The 18115-nt window shown below is 45.7% G+C and overlaps 1 long non-coding RNA gene across 1 annotated transcript in view; it reads left to right on the forward strand.

Annotated features, from left to right (window-relative positions):
• The first annotated feature begins 1669 nt into the window (after positions 1-1669).
• Positions 1670-18115, forward strand: part of LOC134969872 (uncharacterized) — a 90606-nt gene continuing 74160 nt past the window's right edge. The window contains exon 1 of the long non-coding RNA XR_010189539.1: positions 1670-1946. This is a non-coding gene — a long non-coding RNA (uncharacterized LOC134969872). The remainder of the gene's footprint in view (positions 1947-18115) is intronic.

Consider the following 18115-nt stretch of genomic DNA (forward strand, 5'->3'; position numbering starts at 1 on the left):
GTAACATGAATAATAACTGCCCGAAGGCGTGACCACGACAACTTGGATAAAAGTCAATGATGTTTATTATGACAACTCCGCAACACAGCAGCAGTAAAAGAAAACGTAAAAGTCAGCAAAGAATAAATACAGTTCCTGGGTACTACAGGATGGCAGGAGCCACAGGGCACTGGTAGTGTGAGATAGTTCTTATGATCTTCTAGATGGAAAGTCCTTACCAGGCCCGACTGTAGCAATGGAGATAACCCAGGATTGTGCCAGCTGGTGTTCCAGGAAAAGCCGGGTTGCTGAAGATAAAACAGCTGCTGTGGATACTGGCTGGAACCCAGGGACGTGCAGTCAGGGGAGGCAGGGGAGGCAGTGCCTCCCCTGTCATTATGATTAAAATAATAGAAAGAAGATACATAAGACACATATTCTGTGTCATATGTATTGTACCCTCTTTATATTAATTTAATCATTTTAGCCCATCTAATACGTTTGGGAGGCACTGACAGCTAGTGCCTCCGGTAGCTAGTGATAACGGGACAAGGCGGGGGGGGGGGGGGGGGGGGGGGGCATGCGCTGGGCTGGAAAAGCCCATTACAAAAAGTCTAGAATGCGGCACTTATACAAGTGCCTCGCTGGCAGGGAAAGCACGCCCCTGCTAGCGAGGCACCTGTGATTGGACAGCGGATCCAGTGCTGGATCCGCTGGTCCAATCACATAGACGCGGCCGGGAGAAGCGGCGCCGGGACCATTCATACTGCTCCAGCTGCGGCGGCGCCGGGATGCTCAGGAGTCCATGCGGGGCTGACTTCATTAAGAGCAGCTCCCCCTCCCTGCCTCCTTACTCACAGTGTCCTTGCTGTTGCTGCCGCTGCTGGTCCGGCGCCTGTCACACACAGGCAGAGCCTGAAGGCAGTGAGTGCAGCAGCAGCGGTACAGGGAGGAGGGGGAGAGCGGAACGGAAGATCTTCCTACTGTAATCTAGGTAAAGTGTTTTCCGTGTCCCCCCCTCCCCCTACAAGCTAATGTGTGTGTTCCATGTCCCCCCCTCCCCCTACTAGCTAATGTGTGTGTGCCATGTCCCCTCTCCCCCTACTAGCTAATGTGTGTGTTCCATGTCCCCCCCTCCCCCTACTAGCTAATGTGTGTGTGCCATGTCCCCTCTCCCCCTACTAGCTAATGTGTGTGTTCCATGTCCCCCCCTCCCCCTACTAGCTAATGTGTGTGTGGCATGTCCCCCCCCCCTCCCCCTACTAGCTAATGTGTGTGTGCCATGTCCCCCCTCCCCCTACTAGCTAATGTGTGTGTGCCATGTCCCCCCTCCCCCTACTAGCTAATGTGTGTGTGCCATGTCCCCCCTCCCCCTACTAGCTAATGTGTGTGTTCCATGTCCCCCCCTCCCCCTACTAGCTAATGTGTGTGTGCCATGTCTCCCCTCCTCCTACTAGCTAATGTGTGTGTTCCATGTCCCCCCCTCCCCCTACTAGCTAATGTGTGTGTGGCATGTCCCCCCCCTCCCCCTACTAGCTAATGTGTGTGTGCCATGTCCCCCCCCCTCCCCCTACTAGCTAATGTGTGTGTGCCATGTCCCCCCTCCCCCTACTAGCTAATGTGTGTGTGCCATGTCCCCCCTCCCCCTACTAGCTAATGTGTGTGTTCCATGTCCCCCCCTACTAGCTAATGTGTGTGTGCCATGTACCCCCCTCCCCCTACTAGCTAAAGAGTGTTCCATGTCCACCGCTGGCCCAAACGCTGGCTAATGTGCACGGCGACAGCGGCGGGAAGCCACAGACCCAGCGTGAATTGAGCGGCGCCCGGTGCTCTCCTCCTCCGCCCTCTCTCAGACAGAAGCCCCTGCTTGACGGCCGGCGGCTGTGTAGAGCGCACAGCCGTTCACCGCCGCTAGCCGCCCACCGCCGCCAGCCACTCACCGCCACCAGCCGCAACAAATGAGTCAGGTAATGTTCACCTGCTGTCACCCTCTTTCCCTGTCGTTTCTGTCCCTGTCCCTACTGTCACACTTTCTCTCCCTGTCGTCAATCTCTCTCCCTGCTGTCACTATTGTCACTCTCTCTCTCTCCCTGCTGTCACTGTCGTCTCTCTCCCTGCTGTCACTATCGTCACTCTCTCTCTCCCTGCTGTCACTCTCTCTCCCTGCTGTCACTGTCGTCACTCTCTCTCCCTGCTGTCACTATCGTCACTCTCTCTCCCTGCTGTCACTCTCTCTACCTGCTGTCACTGTCGTCACTCTCTCTCCCTGTCGTCACTCTGGCTTTCCCTGCTATCACAATTTCAGCTCATTCAATGTGCTACAATGTGAATTTTGGCTCATTCAGTGTGCTACAATGTGAATTTTGGCACATTCAGTGTGCTACAATGTGAATTTCGGCTCATTCAGTGTGCTACAATGTGACTTTCGGCTCATTCAGTGTGCTACAATGTGACTTTCGGCTCATTCAGTGTGCTACAATGTGAATTTCGGCTCATTCAGTGTGCTATAATGTGAATGTCGGCTCATTCAGTGTGCTACAGTGTGAATTTGGGCTCATTCAGTGTGCTACAATGTGAATTTCGGCTCATTCAGTGTGCTACAATGTGAATTTTGGCTCATTCAGTGTGCTACAATGTGAATTTCGGCTCATTCAGTGTGCTACAATGTGACTTTCGGCTCATTCAGTGTGCTACAATGTGACTTTCGGCTCATTCAGTGTGCTACAATGTGAATTTCGGCTCATTCAGTGTGCTACAATGTGAATTTCGGCTCATTCAGTGTGCTACAATGTGAATGTCGGCTCATTCAGTGTGCTACAATGTGAATTTCGTCTCATTCAGTGTGCTACAGTGTGAATGTCGGCTCATTCAGTGTGCTACAATGTGACTTTCGGCTCATTCAGTGTGCTACAATGTGACTTTCGGCTCATTCAGTGTGCTACAGTGTGAATGTCGGCTCATTCAGTGTGTTACAATGTGAATTTCGGCTCATTCAGTGTGCTATAATGTGAATGTCGGCTCATTCAGTGTGCTACAGTGTGAATTTGGGCTCATTCAGTGTGCTACAGTGTGAATGTCGGCTCATTCAGTGTGTTACAATGTGAATTTCGGCTCATTCAGTGTGCTATAATGTGAATGTCGGCTCATTCAGTGTGCTACAGTGTGAATTTGGGCTCATTCAGTGTGCTACAATGTGAATTTCGGCTCATTCAGTGTGCTACAATGTGAATTTTGGCTCATTCAGTGTGCTACAATGTGAATTTTGGCTCATTTAGTGTGCTACAATGTGAATTTCGGCTCTGATAAAGCTGAATATTTATCGTATATAAAACACTTTAAGAGGTCTAAGAACACTGTACGCTATCTACGTTAGAAGTACCGTAAGGGTACGCAAGTTGTGTAGCGATCGCTCAACCGTAGTCGAGACGCTCAAGCGTCACGTTCGCTTACGGCCCAGTGATCACAGGCAGGCACGCTATTGGCTGCCGACTAACGTAATGATTCGCTATAGCGTAGCGTACGCTCGGGACCACGAGGAGATCACCAGCGGTGCAGACGCTTACAACGTTGAAACCTTTATCTCTATACCTTTAACAATGAGATACACAGTATACCTTAGTGTAGAGACAGAGTGTAAGTGCAACCTGGTGTAACCTGATTAACTACAAAGCTGCTTGAGCGTCACCGACGCTCAGAGAATACTTAACCCTATAAAGAATACACAGATACCTGGGCTTAGGGTCCAAAACCTATTATATGTATTATAACTATTATACTTGCAAAAAGGAATCACAGTACAAATGATACACTACAATATAACATAAACCAACTAACCAGATAACTACACGGGAAATACAATATAATTAAATTAAAGGAAAATACGAGAGAAAGAGTAGGGAGAGAGAGAGAGAGAAATGGCTCACAGTAAGACAATATGATTACGGAGAAAACTTACGCACAAAGGGAAACGATCGCATGCGCCTCGATATCCAGCTCCCGATTATCAGCAATGAGAACCGTTGAAGAGAGTGAAGTTGGATATGGTCGGCTCGCCTATTTATGCCCCACACACAATACAATTCAATGGTCCCTACAATCTCATTGTTCATTGGACACAGGAATTCGGCTTCGCATTATAACAAAAGGTCATAGGTTGATTCATACAGGTGGGCTGTGACTATTTCCAACAGCTCAGGTGGGAGGGAAACTGGGTTTCCCGCCGCATGGGTAATAAAGTGCAAATAAAGTAAATGTTCATAAACTTCTTATGACCATAACTATTCGCACGAGCGATTGATCTGCTTCAAACCAACACCGGAATATTTCTAATTAAATATTCTTCCGATGGATACTAAACACCACTGTATTACTCCTGTCTGACCCTTCGTATCAAACAAAGAGGGATTTCTCTGTTCATGAACATTCTATATTAACCAAACTTCCAGAATCTATCAAAGGGACCATGATCTATAAAATACATTATTACTGAAAATATGTTACGATTGAGTCGCACGCTACAACCACATAAACTCTACCGTAAATACGCATACCGTGCGCCTGCGGGTGCCCGCGACTGTGAGTATGCGCACGTACGGGAGAGCGTACGCATGCGCAGCACGGACCTGTGTGAGGTGCAAATATGGTAGTGTGCATAGAGATTTTTTCTGACTTTGACAGTCCACCCTTTGGCAGTCAATAATAACTGCCACCTTAAAACATTTCAAAAGGAGAAAAATATATGTCAGGGGTTAATTCATTTCCATGGTTGGGTAAGGGAGGAGAGAGGAGTAGGTGTGAAGAGGGTATGACCTAGTGAGATAGCAGAAGCATGTGTGTATGAATCCGTGTTTGGGGGGTCATGTATCATCGTGCCGTACGTGTTGTAAATTAAGCTTCGAGGTATTGCGAAGTATACATTTGAATTCCTTCTTATCCCGTGGTACGGGTCTGTGGATGGGCTGTCAAACTTTACCGAGCTCTTTTCGGGTTTTGAACAAAATGGGGAGCACATTTTAGTTGATGATACATGAATGGGGGAATATGTGATTGCTGATATCTGTGCCTGTATTCCCTATACTATGTGTGTCATTACCTGAGGGTTGTAGAAATGAAGAAAAGACATAATTACGGTAAATGCGGTGGTATTCTATGTCAGGTTAATGTACATCTGTCGGTTGAAGTTTTGTTCGGTATCAGTTGAAAGTCGTCTTCTTTGCGCTGTGTTGCCCATTAGGTGTGAGCAAAAAGCTTTGTCAATGCCATTAGATTTACAAAAAATGTTGGGCTAGCGTAAGTTTAAGAATTCTAGGGAAACTGGGGATCCATGGCAAAGTTCATCAAATGTCCGTATCTCAAGTGGTCAAAACTTCTTCTTTGGTCTATCCGTTGTCTGTATAGCGTCTCGTCAACTTCCTCGTCCAAGTGGGTCTTTTTATCTTGGAGAAAAACCAGAAAAACAGGTGAAAGAAACGGACCGTATAATCGCATTTTCATTACATCATTATTTCTATCATTGGGTCATAAATCAAATCCAGGTTAATTACAGTTTCTTCACTCCTCAAACTCATTACCCTGGTACGATGTTTGCACTTCATTAAAGCCTGACCGCATCTAAATATCAAGCCAATTGATATGACAACACCTAAGATACATAGGAGAAACTTCCCAACATCCATTATGACTCCTTGAGCCCAGTCTCCCAAACCGGAGAACCAATTTCGCGGGTTCAACCATGACACCTAACCAGTCAGCTCATTACCTACAGCAGCAAGAGTGAGATTGTGTTTTCGGCGAAATTCCCACTTCAATTGGAGAATATCGTCCATCTTTTGGTCTATGACCTCGACCGGATCCTCGGTGCTATTCGTGATATACGTGCAACACTTCACGCCGTACTGTGTTGCCAATGTAACACAATATCCGCCTGTCACTGCTGTGAGGTAATTAAGAACCATTCTATGCTGCACCAGTTCTGTTTTATAAGCTTGAAGTTCCCTTCCAGTATATCTAAACGTGTCATCATACATTTCAGTGATATTATCTAACAAATTTGCGAGCGCCGATATGTATTTATAATTTAGCACTCCTCTAGCGGTGCGGGTGAAATCTAACGCGATTAAGAATTGAATCCCGGTGGATTCACTTATCAGATCAAAGGCCGGATGCTCTGTCTTCTCTATCAGGTGCCTTTTAACAACGTGCTCGTAATGGGTGTGAGTATAAGGAGCTTGGGCACCACTATGTATGTCTTTCATTTTATCATGTGTTACAGTCATTACTTCAGGCAATACTTTTCCAATATAACACAATCCTTCAGAGTTTGGGGCAAGCCACTTGTACGCCTTTCTCCCGCATATGAAATATGCATCATCGGGGAGAACATATGGGACGGAGAAGGACATAACCATATTACACACCTTCCAGGTGAAATCTCCTAACCCTAATTCTTCCGTCTGCTTAATACACGTATCAGGTTGTACGATATGTGCACAGTATCCTGGTGATACTTCTCCAACTCTCGTAATCCTATTTCCTAAGGTGTACCTATACCGGAAAGATTTTCCTCTACTGGCTATGTGGCGTACAAGCTCTGTATCTGTGGGCATTCTATCTGCTCTATGCGAAAAGGTCATGGTGTGGTTACTCCATGACACTTCCCAATTTCCCGGTTTTCTGGGATTGGAGATGTTGAAACATAATAGGGACCTATCCACATGGTATTGGTGGAGCTTCAAACTAGGAGGGCTGGAGATATTAAACCTCCTGTCCACCGGTCTCCCACCATTTAACTCAAGTACCTCCCCTATCGTTAAAGGAAATGGTACTAGCCCTGATTTGCTATGACCTTGAGGTACTTGAGAGCATACCCAACAATCTGTTTTGTTTAACACATTACCCACTAAGGAGTGATAGTCACTCAATGGATGCCGGTCCATATGGATATTAAAACTGGATTGGCATTTCTTAATGCACCCATCTTCAATGACATTGTTACAGAGCCTACAGATACAGTTTTCCTCAGCTAACAATCCGTCACAATTCCTTCTATGGTCAATGCTATCGGATCGTTTTCTGATACTCGCCTTTGCTTGTTGGTTAAGTTGTTCTTGGAAAACTACGCCTCCATCTTTATCATCAGAACCCATTCCAGAACCTCTATCGACCTCCATGGTACTCTCGCCGGAACAGACTGCTCTGGTCAACATCATGGTCAACAGGAAAATCCGGATCACAGTCTCTTGGGGCAAGTCCATCTTATAGGAGGAAACGGAGAAGAATGAGAAGGAGGAAAAAGAAATTTGAGGGAGAGGGGATGGGAAGTGGAGGAAAACAATAAAAGGGAGTGGGGAGTCGACAACAGCTCTCGGTCTTCAAGGCTCAGGTGCCGCCTCAGTCCTCCTGGAACAGACACTCCAGTGATACAACCTCTACCGTCTGTTCCTTATCACGGGACTTCCCTGGATCAGCAACCTTCTTGCAGTGGGATGAATGGACCCAAGTCTCTCTCTCAGCAACCTTCAATGCTGTAGTGCTAGTCAATAAGACCTGGTATGGTCCTTCCCATCTGTCAATAAGGCAACCTGAGCGTAGAAAATTCCGTATCATTACATAATCCCCAGGTTCAATGTCATGACAATTACTATCAGGTAGATCAGGAATCACCAACTTCAGATTATCATTTTGATTCCTTAACTGTTTACTCATGTTAATCAAGTACTTTACAGTTACTTCATTGTTACATTTCAAATCATCCTGAGGGTTAATCATGACATGCGGTTGTCGACCAAACAAGATTTCAAAGGGAGACAGATTAAGAGGGGACCTGGGAGTGGTTCTGATACTGTACAATACAATGGGTAAAGCTTCTGGCCATGTCAATCCTGTCTCTGCCATCACTTTACTCAATTTATTTTTAATAGTGCTGTTCACTCTTTCGACCTTCGCACTCGCCTGTGGACGGTACGGAGTGTGCAGCTTGCTATCAATTCCCATCAACTTACACATTCCTTGAAAGACATCACCTGTAAAATGGGTACCCCTATCACTTTCGATTATTCTAGGGATACCATATCTACATACAAATTCCTGCACAATTTTCTTAGCAGTAAACATAGCGGTATTTGTAGCCGCAGGAAATGCTTCGACCCAATTTGAGAAAACATCTATACAAACAAGTACATATTTCAAATTCCGACAAGGGGGTAATTGTATAAAGTCAATTTGTATTACCTGGAAAGGGCCGCCGGCAGGTGGGATATGGGATGGTTCTGTAGGTATTGCCTTTCCAATATTCTTTCTCAAACAGGTAAGGCATGACATTGCTCTTTTACTCGCATGAGAGGAGAATCCTGGGGCGCACCAATATGCTCTCACCAATTTGCACATCCCTTCCTTGCCTAGATGAGTCAGCCCGTGAGCTGCTTCAGCCAGACATGGAAGATATGCTCTGGGGGCCACTGGTTTACCATGTCCATCCGTCCAGAGTCCTGAGGACTCCTGGCCATATCCCTTTGCCTTCCAGACTGCCTTCTCCTGTGTGGAACACAAATTCTGCATTTCACACAACTTCTGTGTGTTGATGGTATTAAATACCATCAATTGTGTGGTGTCTGTCTGTATGGGGGTAGCAGCTGCTAACTTAGCAGCTTCGTCTGCTCGGCTGTTACCAAGTGATACCGGGTCTTGGCTATATGTATGTGCTTTACATTTGATAACAGCCACTTTGTCGGGTTCCTGTATCGCTGTTAGAAGCCTTTTTATGTGAGCTGCATGCGCTACCAGTGTACCAGCTGCCGTCATGAAATTTCGGAGGCGCCATAGGGCTCCGAAATCATGGACTACCCCGAATGCGTATCTAGAATCGGTGTAGATATTGGCTGATTTGCCCTTAGCCAATTCACATGCTCTGGTTAGGGCGACCAGTTCAGCAACCTGGGCTGAGTGAGGTGGGCCTAGCGGTTCCGCTTCTATGGTGTCTTGGTCATCTACGACTGCGTATCCAGTACACAAGTCTCCCGAGTCTGACTGTCTATGACAACTACCGTCCGTGTAGAACGTAAGTTCTGCATCTTCCAGTGGGTTGTCACTGATGTCAGGCCTTGCGGTAAAATTTTGGGTCAAATATTCCATACAATCATGTGTATCTTCCTTTGTATTAAATCCTCCTTCCCCATCACTCTCACCTTCCACCCTTTGTGCCTGACCAGGCACACCTGGGAGATACGTTGCAGGATTTAATGCACTGCATCTCCTTATGGTGATGTTTACGGGGGCCATTAGTGCCAATTCCCATCTTGTAAACCTCGCTGATGAGACGTGTCTGGTTTGGGCAGAATTCAATAAGGCTGATACTGCATGTGGCGTATGGATTGTGAGGTTGTGGCCTAGCACGACGTCTTCGCTTTTTGTCACTAGCAATGCTATCGCAGCAACGCTTCGCAAGCATGTGGGGAGGGATCGCGCTACCGTGTCTAGTTGAGCGCTGTAGTATGCAACTGGCCTGCTGGCATCACCGTGTTTTTGGGTTAGTACACCTGCCGCGCAACCAGCACTTTCTGTTCCGTATAGTTCAAAGGGTTTCCCATAGTCTGGCATACCTAGTGCTGGTGCCTGCGTTAGGCACTGTTTGAGTCTCTCAAATGCTGTTTCGGACTCGTCTGTATGCGAAATCCTATCAGGTTTGTTTGAGGAGACCATTTCCTGCAAAGGTAACGCCAAAATGGAAAACCCTGGGATCCAATTACGGCAATACCCACACATTCCTAAAAACGTTCTGATCTGTTGCTGGGTTTGTGGCAGAGTCATGTCTCTAATTGCTTGGATTCTATCAGTGGTCAGGTGTCTCAGTCCTTGTGTTAGACAGTGTCCCAAATATTTTACCTTAGTTTGGCATAATTGTAACTTGTCTTTGGACACCTTGTGTCCAGTGTCTGAAAGATGAAACAGGAGCTGTTTCGTATCCTTCAGAGATGCTTCCAGTGAATCTGAACACAGTAGTAAATCGTCCACATACTGTATCAATACTGATCCACTGTCTGGTTGGAAAGACTGTAAACAATCATGCAAAGCCTGAGAAAATATACTTGGACTATCTATGAAACCTTGGGGTAATCGAGTCCACGTGTATTGGACTCCTCTGTATGTAAATGCAAACAAATATTGGCTGTCAGGGTGCAGAGGTACCGAAAAGAAAGCGGAGCAGAGGTCAATAACAGTGAAAAATTTGGCAGTGGGAGGGATTTGCATTAGGATGACAGCTGGATTTGGCACTACGGGGAACTGACTCTCAACTATTTTGTTAATCCCCCTTAGATCCTGCACTAGTCTGTAACCCCTCCCCCCACTCTTTTTAACAGGGAAGATGGGACTATTGGCAGTGCTGGACGTTCTTACCAGAATGCCCTGTTGTAGCAAGCGCTCTATTACTGGGTAAACTCCTAACTCCACCTCTGGCTTCAGAGGGTACTGTGGGATTTTTGGAGCTATCCTACCATCTTTTACTTGTACAACTACTGGAGCTACGTTTGCCATTAATCCAGTGTCTTGTCCGTCTTTTGTCCAAAGTGACTCTGGTATCTGAGATGTCATCTCTTCTATTTGGGATGGATTCCTATTTGTCATAATGGTATGTGACATTAATTTTGATGGGGAGTCTAACATGTCTCGCACTTCCTGAGCGTGTTTCTCAGGTATGTCCAAGAATACACCTTCAGGAGTACAATAAATGACGCACCCCATTTTACACAGTAAGTCTCTTCCCAGGAGATTGGTTGGTGCCGATGCAGCCAGCAAAAAGGAATGCTTGGTATGCAAAGGCCCTATTGTAATCTCGGCTGGTTTGCTAACAGGGTAGTGCTGGACTACTCCTGTTACTCCCATGGCTGGAATTGTCCTTCCAGTGGTTCTCATGCCCACTGTCGAATTTATCACTGACTTGGCCGCCCCTGTGTCTACAAGAAAGTTTAAAGTTTTACCAGCTACATTAATTGCGATCTCGGGTTCACTTCCAAGGTTGGCAATTAATTTTACTGGCTGCAGATTACAGGTATGGCCACACCCCTATTGGGTATGGTGACCTTCCTGAATCCCGCTGGCAGCAACTACTTGTGAGGGAGTTAGCTGGGAACTACCAGAGGCATGCCAGTCTCTGTTCGGGGGATATCTTTTTGTTTCCCCTGTATGTGGCTCATAACTCCGTTTCTGTGGACCCCGATCCCAATGTCGTGTGTCGTGTCGTTGTCTAGGGGGTTGGTATGAGTTTCGTGGATTCTTTACTCTACAATCTCGTGCCATGTGTCCCTGTTTGTGACAAGAATAACAGTAACCATACTTGACTTACCCACAGGATTTGGTGATACAAACAAAGGCTGCCTTGTGGTCAGAGCCTGTATACTTACTGACATTAATTTATCACCTTGTTGTTCCCTGTGTCTGGTGATGTTTCTATCGTGATCAATAGCAGCCTCTCTCAAAGTAGCCACAGACAGACCTCGCCAACATGGTTGTGTGGTCTGTACCCTAGTCTTCAATGACTCTTTTAAACCATCCATCAGTACCGATACTGCTACTTCCCGATGGTTTGTGTCTGTTTTAATGTCCTCTATGCCTGTGTATTTTGCCATTTCTAATAATGCTCTGTGAAAATACTCTGCAGCTGTCTCTGACTCCTTCTGTTTAATGGAGAATATCTTATTCCATTTAGCTACTGCTGGGAAATACTCTTTTAACTGCAAGTTTATTCTTTTCACATTATCTTGGTTGTACACATCTGTAAGAGGTACATCATGATCTAGTCCGCAATCAGCTAAAAATTGAGTTGCGTCGACATTTGAGGGTAAACATGCTCTCAGCAATATCTGCCAGTCTTTATTGTTGGGCTCTACAGTGTTACCTAAGTCTCTGATGTATTTTTGACTGGCAACTAAGTCTTTTCTAGGGTCAGGAAATTCAGACACTATGGTCCTTAGTTCCATTCGGGAAAATGGGGTGTACATGGCAATGTTCCTAATGGGAGTGGCTCCTGATGTGTCTGTTTTCCCATTTGGCACTGCTATTACTCTAACAGGTGTAATTCTAACAACCTCATTCTGTGTAGATTCTACAGGCTGTGGTGAAATAGTTTCAGCATAATGCATGGTGCCGTACTTACCAGTTGATACGACCTCACCTATCCCTCCGCTAGGGGCCTTTACTAATCTCGTGGGTGGAGCTGTGCCTACTGTGGTCTCTGCTATGGTGGCTGCTAGAGAGAGCGCTGAAATCGTTGCCGATTCGTCCTCTTGATCATACTCCTGAGGAAAGTTCAAAACAGGGTACAACTTGCACGGGTTAATACTTGCATGGGTTAATGGTTTAACATTATCATTAACATTTACACAGTTACTAAGTGATTTTGTGTTACACCTTAGTGCGTCTTTCTCCGCAATCAACTTCTCTCCTGATATATATGGTGGCGGTGGGGCCGTGGCAATCAGTTTTCTGTTAGAGCCAGATCCCGCCGCCTGAGCCAAACCTCTCTGTATCTCACCTTCCTGTTGCCACAACTGTAAATAATCATAATGCTGGATTCGTCTCTTTGTTGATTTTATGAGACATATCCTCCTCCTTAAATTTTGTAACACTTCTGAGCTGAAGCTCCCTACTCTTGGGAATTTCTCCCCGTCATGTACAGTCATTCTCTCCCATTCATCACATAAAGTTTCTGTGTGACTTCCATATTTCTCACACATTATATACCTGGCCGACCCAATTGGTCGGACCACTGAATCAACCCGAACCGAGGTTGATCGCCCCCTACCTGAACAAGTGGCCCCCATAGTTCGAAAGTGTTGCTTTATTTAGCCAACCCTTACGCAAAACCAAATGTCCAAAATAGGCTGACGGTGGCGGTTTACCGAGTACCCCACTCACTCGCCCACGCCGACCAATACGACCTGATCACACCGATATGGTGCTGGCGTACTCGACCTAGGGCCCCTGCGACCTGAACCTCTATTTACTGGAACCTGCGAGGGTTATCCGAAGAACACTTACTCTTTCCAGTAACTATTGGTTGCTGGATAGTTCCTGAGTGAGCAGCAAACTTCCCTTAAAATAAAAAAATTACACAAATCACGTTAGAGTGTACAAATAGCGTTTGTGACCCCTTTACTCTAATGGTATTAGGTCAGATTACTAACTACTGCACACACTTACGTGCGGTCCAGTCGTTCAGTACACAAACAACTAAGCTTATGTACGGAAAGACCAATGGAATCGAAACTTACGACTGCGAATTCCTTCAGCCAGAGCTTATATGGCCTATATGGGTGTTGCACCAACCCTTTTCGGTGTTGTGCCTGTGAACTGTATAGCGGACTTCCTTGTCGGCTGTACCTGGACCTCCTGGTCTGTTATGACCTCCTGGTCTTGTTACAGTATGACCTCCTGGTCTTGTTACAGTATGACCTCCTGGTCTGCTATACTCTAATGCTCAAAATTGTATATTTAACCAGAGATGCCTCCCTAGCCACCGTGCACGTCACTTACACGCATGTACCTCACGAGTACTCGACTTTTCTTGTGGTTCAACCTTTAAAATTGTAAAGACACTCACTCATCACATGTACACTTTTGTTTCTATTTCTATTTCTGCGCAGAAATTTTTCTTTAGATCAGGTGTGTTACCAATTAGGAGAAGGATCTGTTAATTAAATTTCGGACACCCAAAAATAGACTTGCGTTATTTCTCGCCTCGCGTTATTTATCGCTTTGCGTTATTTATCGCTTTGCGTTATTTATCAACTTATCGTGACTTGAGCTACGTGGGCGTAACCGGACGCTCCATTGCGTAACGTACGCTGCGTGCATCGGCCTTTGGATTGCGTACGCAAGTCTTTGTTAGAGACACGTATACGCAAAGCAAAGATCCACCGTAACACAATTTATACTTTTATCAATGTAGATGATCCTTGATCATCTACCACACAACACACTGACTTCGCCTTATCTCCCAGGCAAAACTGTGTGTTTGTCTATCTTTTAACTATATTACCTTTACTCTTAAACTATGAAATAACGGCAAATCTCTTTTAGCACTTCTATCAACTATAAAACTGGCAGACAGGAGAGTGATATACGAAAATGAAAAAGAAAAAAGAAATGCAGATATATATATGTGTGCGTGCGTGTGTACGCAAAACAGAAAAATAAACAGTTTTAAAAGGCACTAGCGTTTTGTTCTTACCTCCGGTTCCCGGATTCCTTCAGCACTCTTTACCTAAGCGAAGCAGACGCTTATCCTGTCAGCACTACGAGGGATACAACCTCCCGCCCTTTGCTGAGGGATAATGTCTGCTGATCTACCTAGTGCAGATATGTGAAGGACGGGCGAGCCGCCAATTGATAAAGCTGAATATTTATCGTATATAAAACACTTTAAGAGGTCTAAGAACACTGTACGCTATCTACGTTAGAAGTACCGTAAGGGTACGCAAGTTGTGTAGCGATCGCTCAACCGTAGTCGAGACGCTCAAGCGTCACGTTCGCTTACGGCCCAGTGATCACAGGCAGGCACGCTATTGGCTGCCGACTAACGTAATGATTCGCTATAGCGTAGCGTACGCTCGGGACCACGAGGAGATCACCAGCGGTGCAGACGCTTACAACGTTGAAACCTTTATCTCTATACCTTTAACAATGAGATACACAGTATACCTTAGTGTAGAGACAGAGTGTAAGTGCAACCTGGTGTAACCTGATTAACTACAAAGCTGCTTGAGCGTCACCGACGCTCAGAGAATACTTAACCCTATAAAGAATACACAGATACCTGGGCTTAGGGTCCAAAACCTATTATATGTATTATAACTATTATACTTGCAAAAAGGAATCACAGTACAAATGATACACTACAATATAACATAAACCAACTAACCAGATAACTACACGGGAAATACAATACAATTAAATTAAAGGAAAATACGAGAGAAAGAGTAGGGAGAGAGAGAGAGAGAAATGGCTCACAGTAAGACAATATGATTACGGAGAAAACTTACGCACAAAGGGAAACGATCGCATGCGCCTCGATATCCAGCTCCCGATTATCAGCAATGAGAACCGTTGAAGAGAGTGAAGTTGGATATGGTCGGCTCGCCTATTTATGCCCCACACACAATACAATTCAATGGTCCCTACAATCTCATTGTTCATTGGACACAGGAATTCGGCTTCGCATTATAACAAAAGGTCATAGGTTGATTCATACAGGTGGGCTGTGACTATTTCCAACAGCTCAGGTGGGAGGGAAACTGGGTTTCCCGCCGCATGGGTAATAAAGTGCAAATAAAGTAAATGTCCATAAACTTCTTATGACCATAACTATTCGCACGAGCGATTGATCTGCTTCAAACCAACACCGGAATATTTCTAATTAAATATTCTTCCGATGGATACTAAACACCACTGTATTACTCCTGTCTGACCCTTCGTATCAAACAAAGAGGGATTTCTCTGTTCATGAACATTCTATATTAACCAAACTTCCAGAATCTATCAAAGGGACCATGATCTATAAAATACATTATTACTGAAAATATGTTACGATTGAGTCGCACGCTACAACCACATAAACTCTACCGTAAATACGCATACCGTGCGCCTGCGGGTGCCCGCGACTGTGAGTATGCGCACGTACGGGAGAGCGTACGCATGCGCAGCACGGACCTGTGTGAGGTGCAAATATGGTAGTGTGCATAGAGATATTTTTCTGACTTTGACAGCTCATTCAGTGTGCTACAATGTGACTTTCGGCTCATTCAGTGTGCTACAATGTGACTTTCGGCTCATTCAGTGTGCTACAATGTGAATTTCGGCTCATTCAGTGTGCTACAATGTGAATGTCGGCTCATTCAGTGTGCTACAATGTGACTTTCGGCTCATTCAGTGTGCTACAATGTGACTTTCGGCTCATTCAGTGTGCTACAATGTGAATTTCGGCTCATTCAGTGTGCTATAATGTGAATTTCAGCTCATTCAGTGTGCTACAATGTGAATGTCGGCTCATTCAGTGTGCTACAATGTGAATTTCGGCTCGTACCATGTGCTATAATGTGAATTTCGGCTCCTACCGTGTGCTACAAGGTAAAAGGGGCACCAGTACTAGATAGTATAAGGGGTTCTACTACACTGGACACGCCACCTATTGGGTGACCACGCCCCCTTTTCTGGAGCGTGCGCGCCTTTGGCGCGCACATACTTGCATCCTTAACTGTTGCATACCCCCACTTCAAAATTTCCACTTCAAACACTATATATATATATATAAAAATAGCAGTGCCTCCCCAGCCAATGACCTCACCGCACGTCACTGCTGGAACCAGACTGTTGTTAGCACGGAGTGGATACTGGCTGGAACCAGTTAAATAATAAATGAACTTGGGAGCGATGAAATATGAACTGAAATGTAGAACTTGAGAGCGGAGAAATAATAATACCGGTGGAGAGTGGTAAAGTGTAGAAAGGACACCGGCCCTTTAAGGGAAGCTGTACTCTGCTGGAAGCTGAGCTGGAAGCAGGTAATGTTGTAGCTGGAAACAGATGAATCCACAATGGATTGGAGAGTCAGGCTACACCGCAGGTGGAATGCTGGTGCGGGTCTCTATGGTGGAAGTCTTGAGACAGGAGCTGGAACCTGGAAGACAATCACAGGAGAGAGACAAACAGGAACTAGGTTTGACAACCAAAGCACTGACGCCTTCCTTGCTCAGGCACAGTGTATTTATACCTGCAGCAAGGAAGGGATTGGCTAGGCAATTATGCAGATTATCAATACTGAGAACAGATTGGTGGAAATGATCAGCTGACAGAATCCAAGATGGCTGCGCCCATGCAGACACTTGGAGGGAAGTTTGGTTTGTAATCCATGTGGTAATGAAAACAGTAATGGCGGCGCCGGCCACCGGAGACAGGAGGCGCCAGGCTGACAGATGCACATCCAACCACGCGGACACAGCGGAGGCCGCGGCTGACGTAATCGCCACTCAGACACTCTGCATGCAGAAGTTCAGGGACGGCGGCGGAGGCCGCGGGAGACGCCATGCCAGGTGTAATATGGCGTTTACTGTGACAGCGTCCCAGAGTGACAGGAGAGGATACAGGAATGTACACATCAGGATAACAGATGGAATCCGGTCCTGGAGCGCTGAGCCAGCCTTAGGAGGCATCTGATGGGTAAGAAATGGCGTCCAGATACCCGGATCGTGACAGTGGCACTGTACAACATGACTAAAAACGGGGTTATGACACAAGGTCATACTCCTACAAATGTCATACCGAAAAGGTGCGCACACAAAAATGGGGTTTGGCTTTGTGAAAACTAGGCCACGCCCCCATTTTTGCGCGCGCATGATAGTGGCTCTTTCCCTTTACTAGGAATCTTTTCTGGCTCTTTGCCTCTGACTGGTTGGCCACCCCAGCTATAGATGGTCTATAGCAGGCATTCCCAACCACGGTCCTCAAGGCACACCAACAGTGCAGGTTTTAGTGATATCCAGGCTTCAGCACAGATGGTTAAATCAAAATCACTGAGCTACTAATTAAGTCACCTGTGTTAAAGCCTGGATATCACTAAAACCAGGACTGTTAGTGTGCCTTGAGGACCGAGGTTGGGAAACACTGGTCTATAGCATAGGCTGTATCAAACATAATTAACGAAAATAAATAACATACTGTAGGTGGTCAGGAAAAGGTTAAACATTCCATAATATATTAATACACAAACATACTAGAACCAGTAGGAGACAGAACTGCACTTTCTAAGCTCACATTCTCCCACCTCATGGTAAGGCCCCTGTCTCTTCTTCATGGTAGCGGCACTCAGCTGATTGAGTTCTCAGATCCATACTCACAGTAAACTTGGTAGAAGAAGCCGGCCATGTGCTGCAGCTCCACTCTGTTCATTACACTGCGGGTTATGGGAGCAGCTCTAGTAATCGCATTAAATACTATTGCAATTGCGGTCATAATTTGTGCCCCTGGCCAAGAGCAGGTTTTTTTTTTGTCAACCGGAAACAGTCCCTGCGTTTGACTATGACACTAGAGCGCACTTGTTTCTCATTCTGATATTATATATATAGATAGATATAGATAGATATAGATA

Source organism: Pseudophryne corroboree, chromosome 11 (assembly GCF_028390025.1).
Source record: "Pseudophryne corroboree isolate aPseCor3 chromosome 11, aPseCor3.hap2, whole genome shotgun sequence".
Taxonomy (NCBI): domain Eukaryota; kingdom Metazoa; phylum Chordata; class Amphibia; order Anura; family Myobatrachidae; genus Pseudophryne; species Pseudophryne corroboree.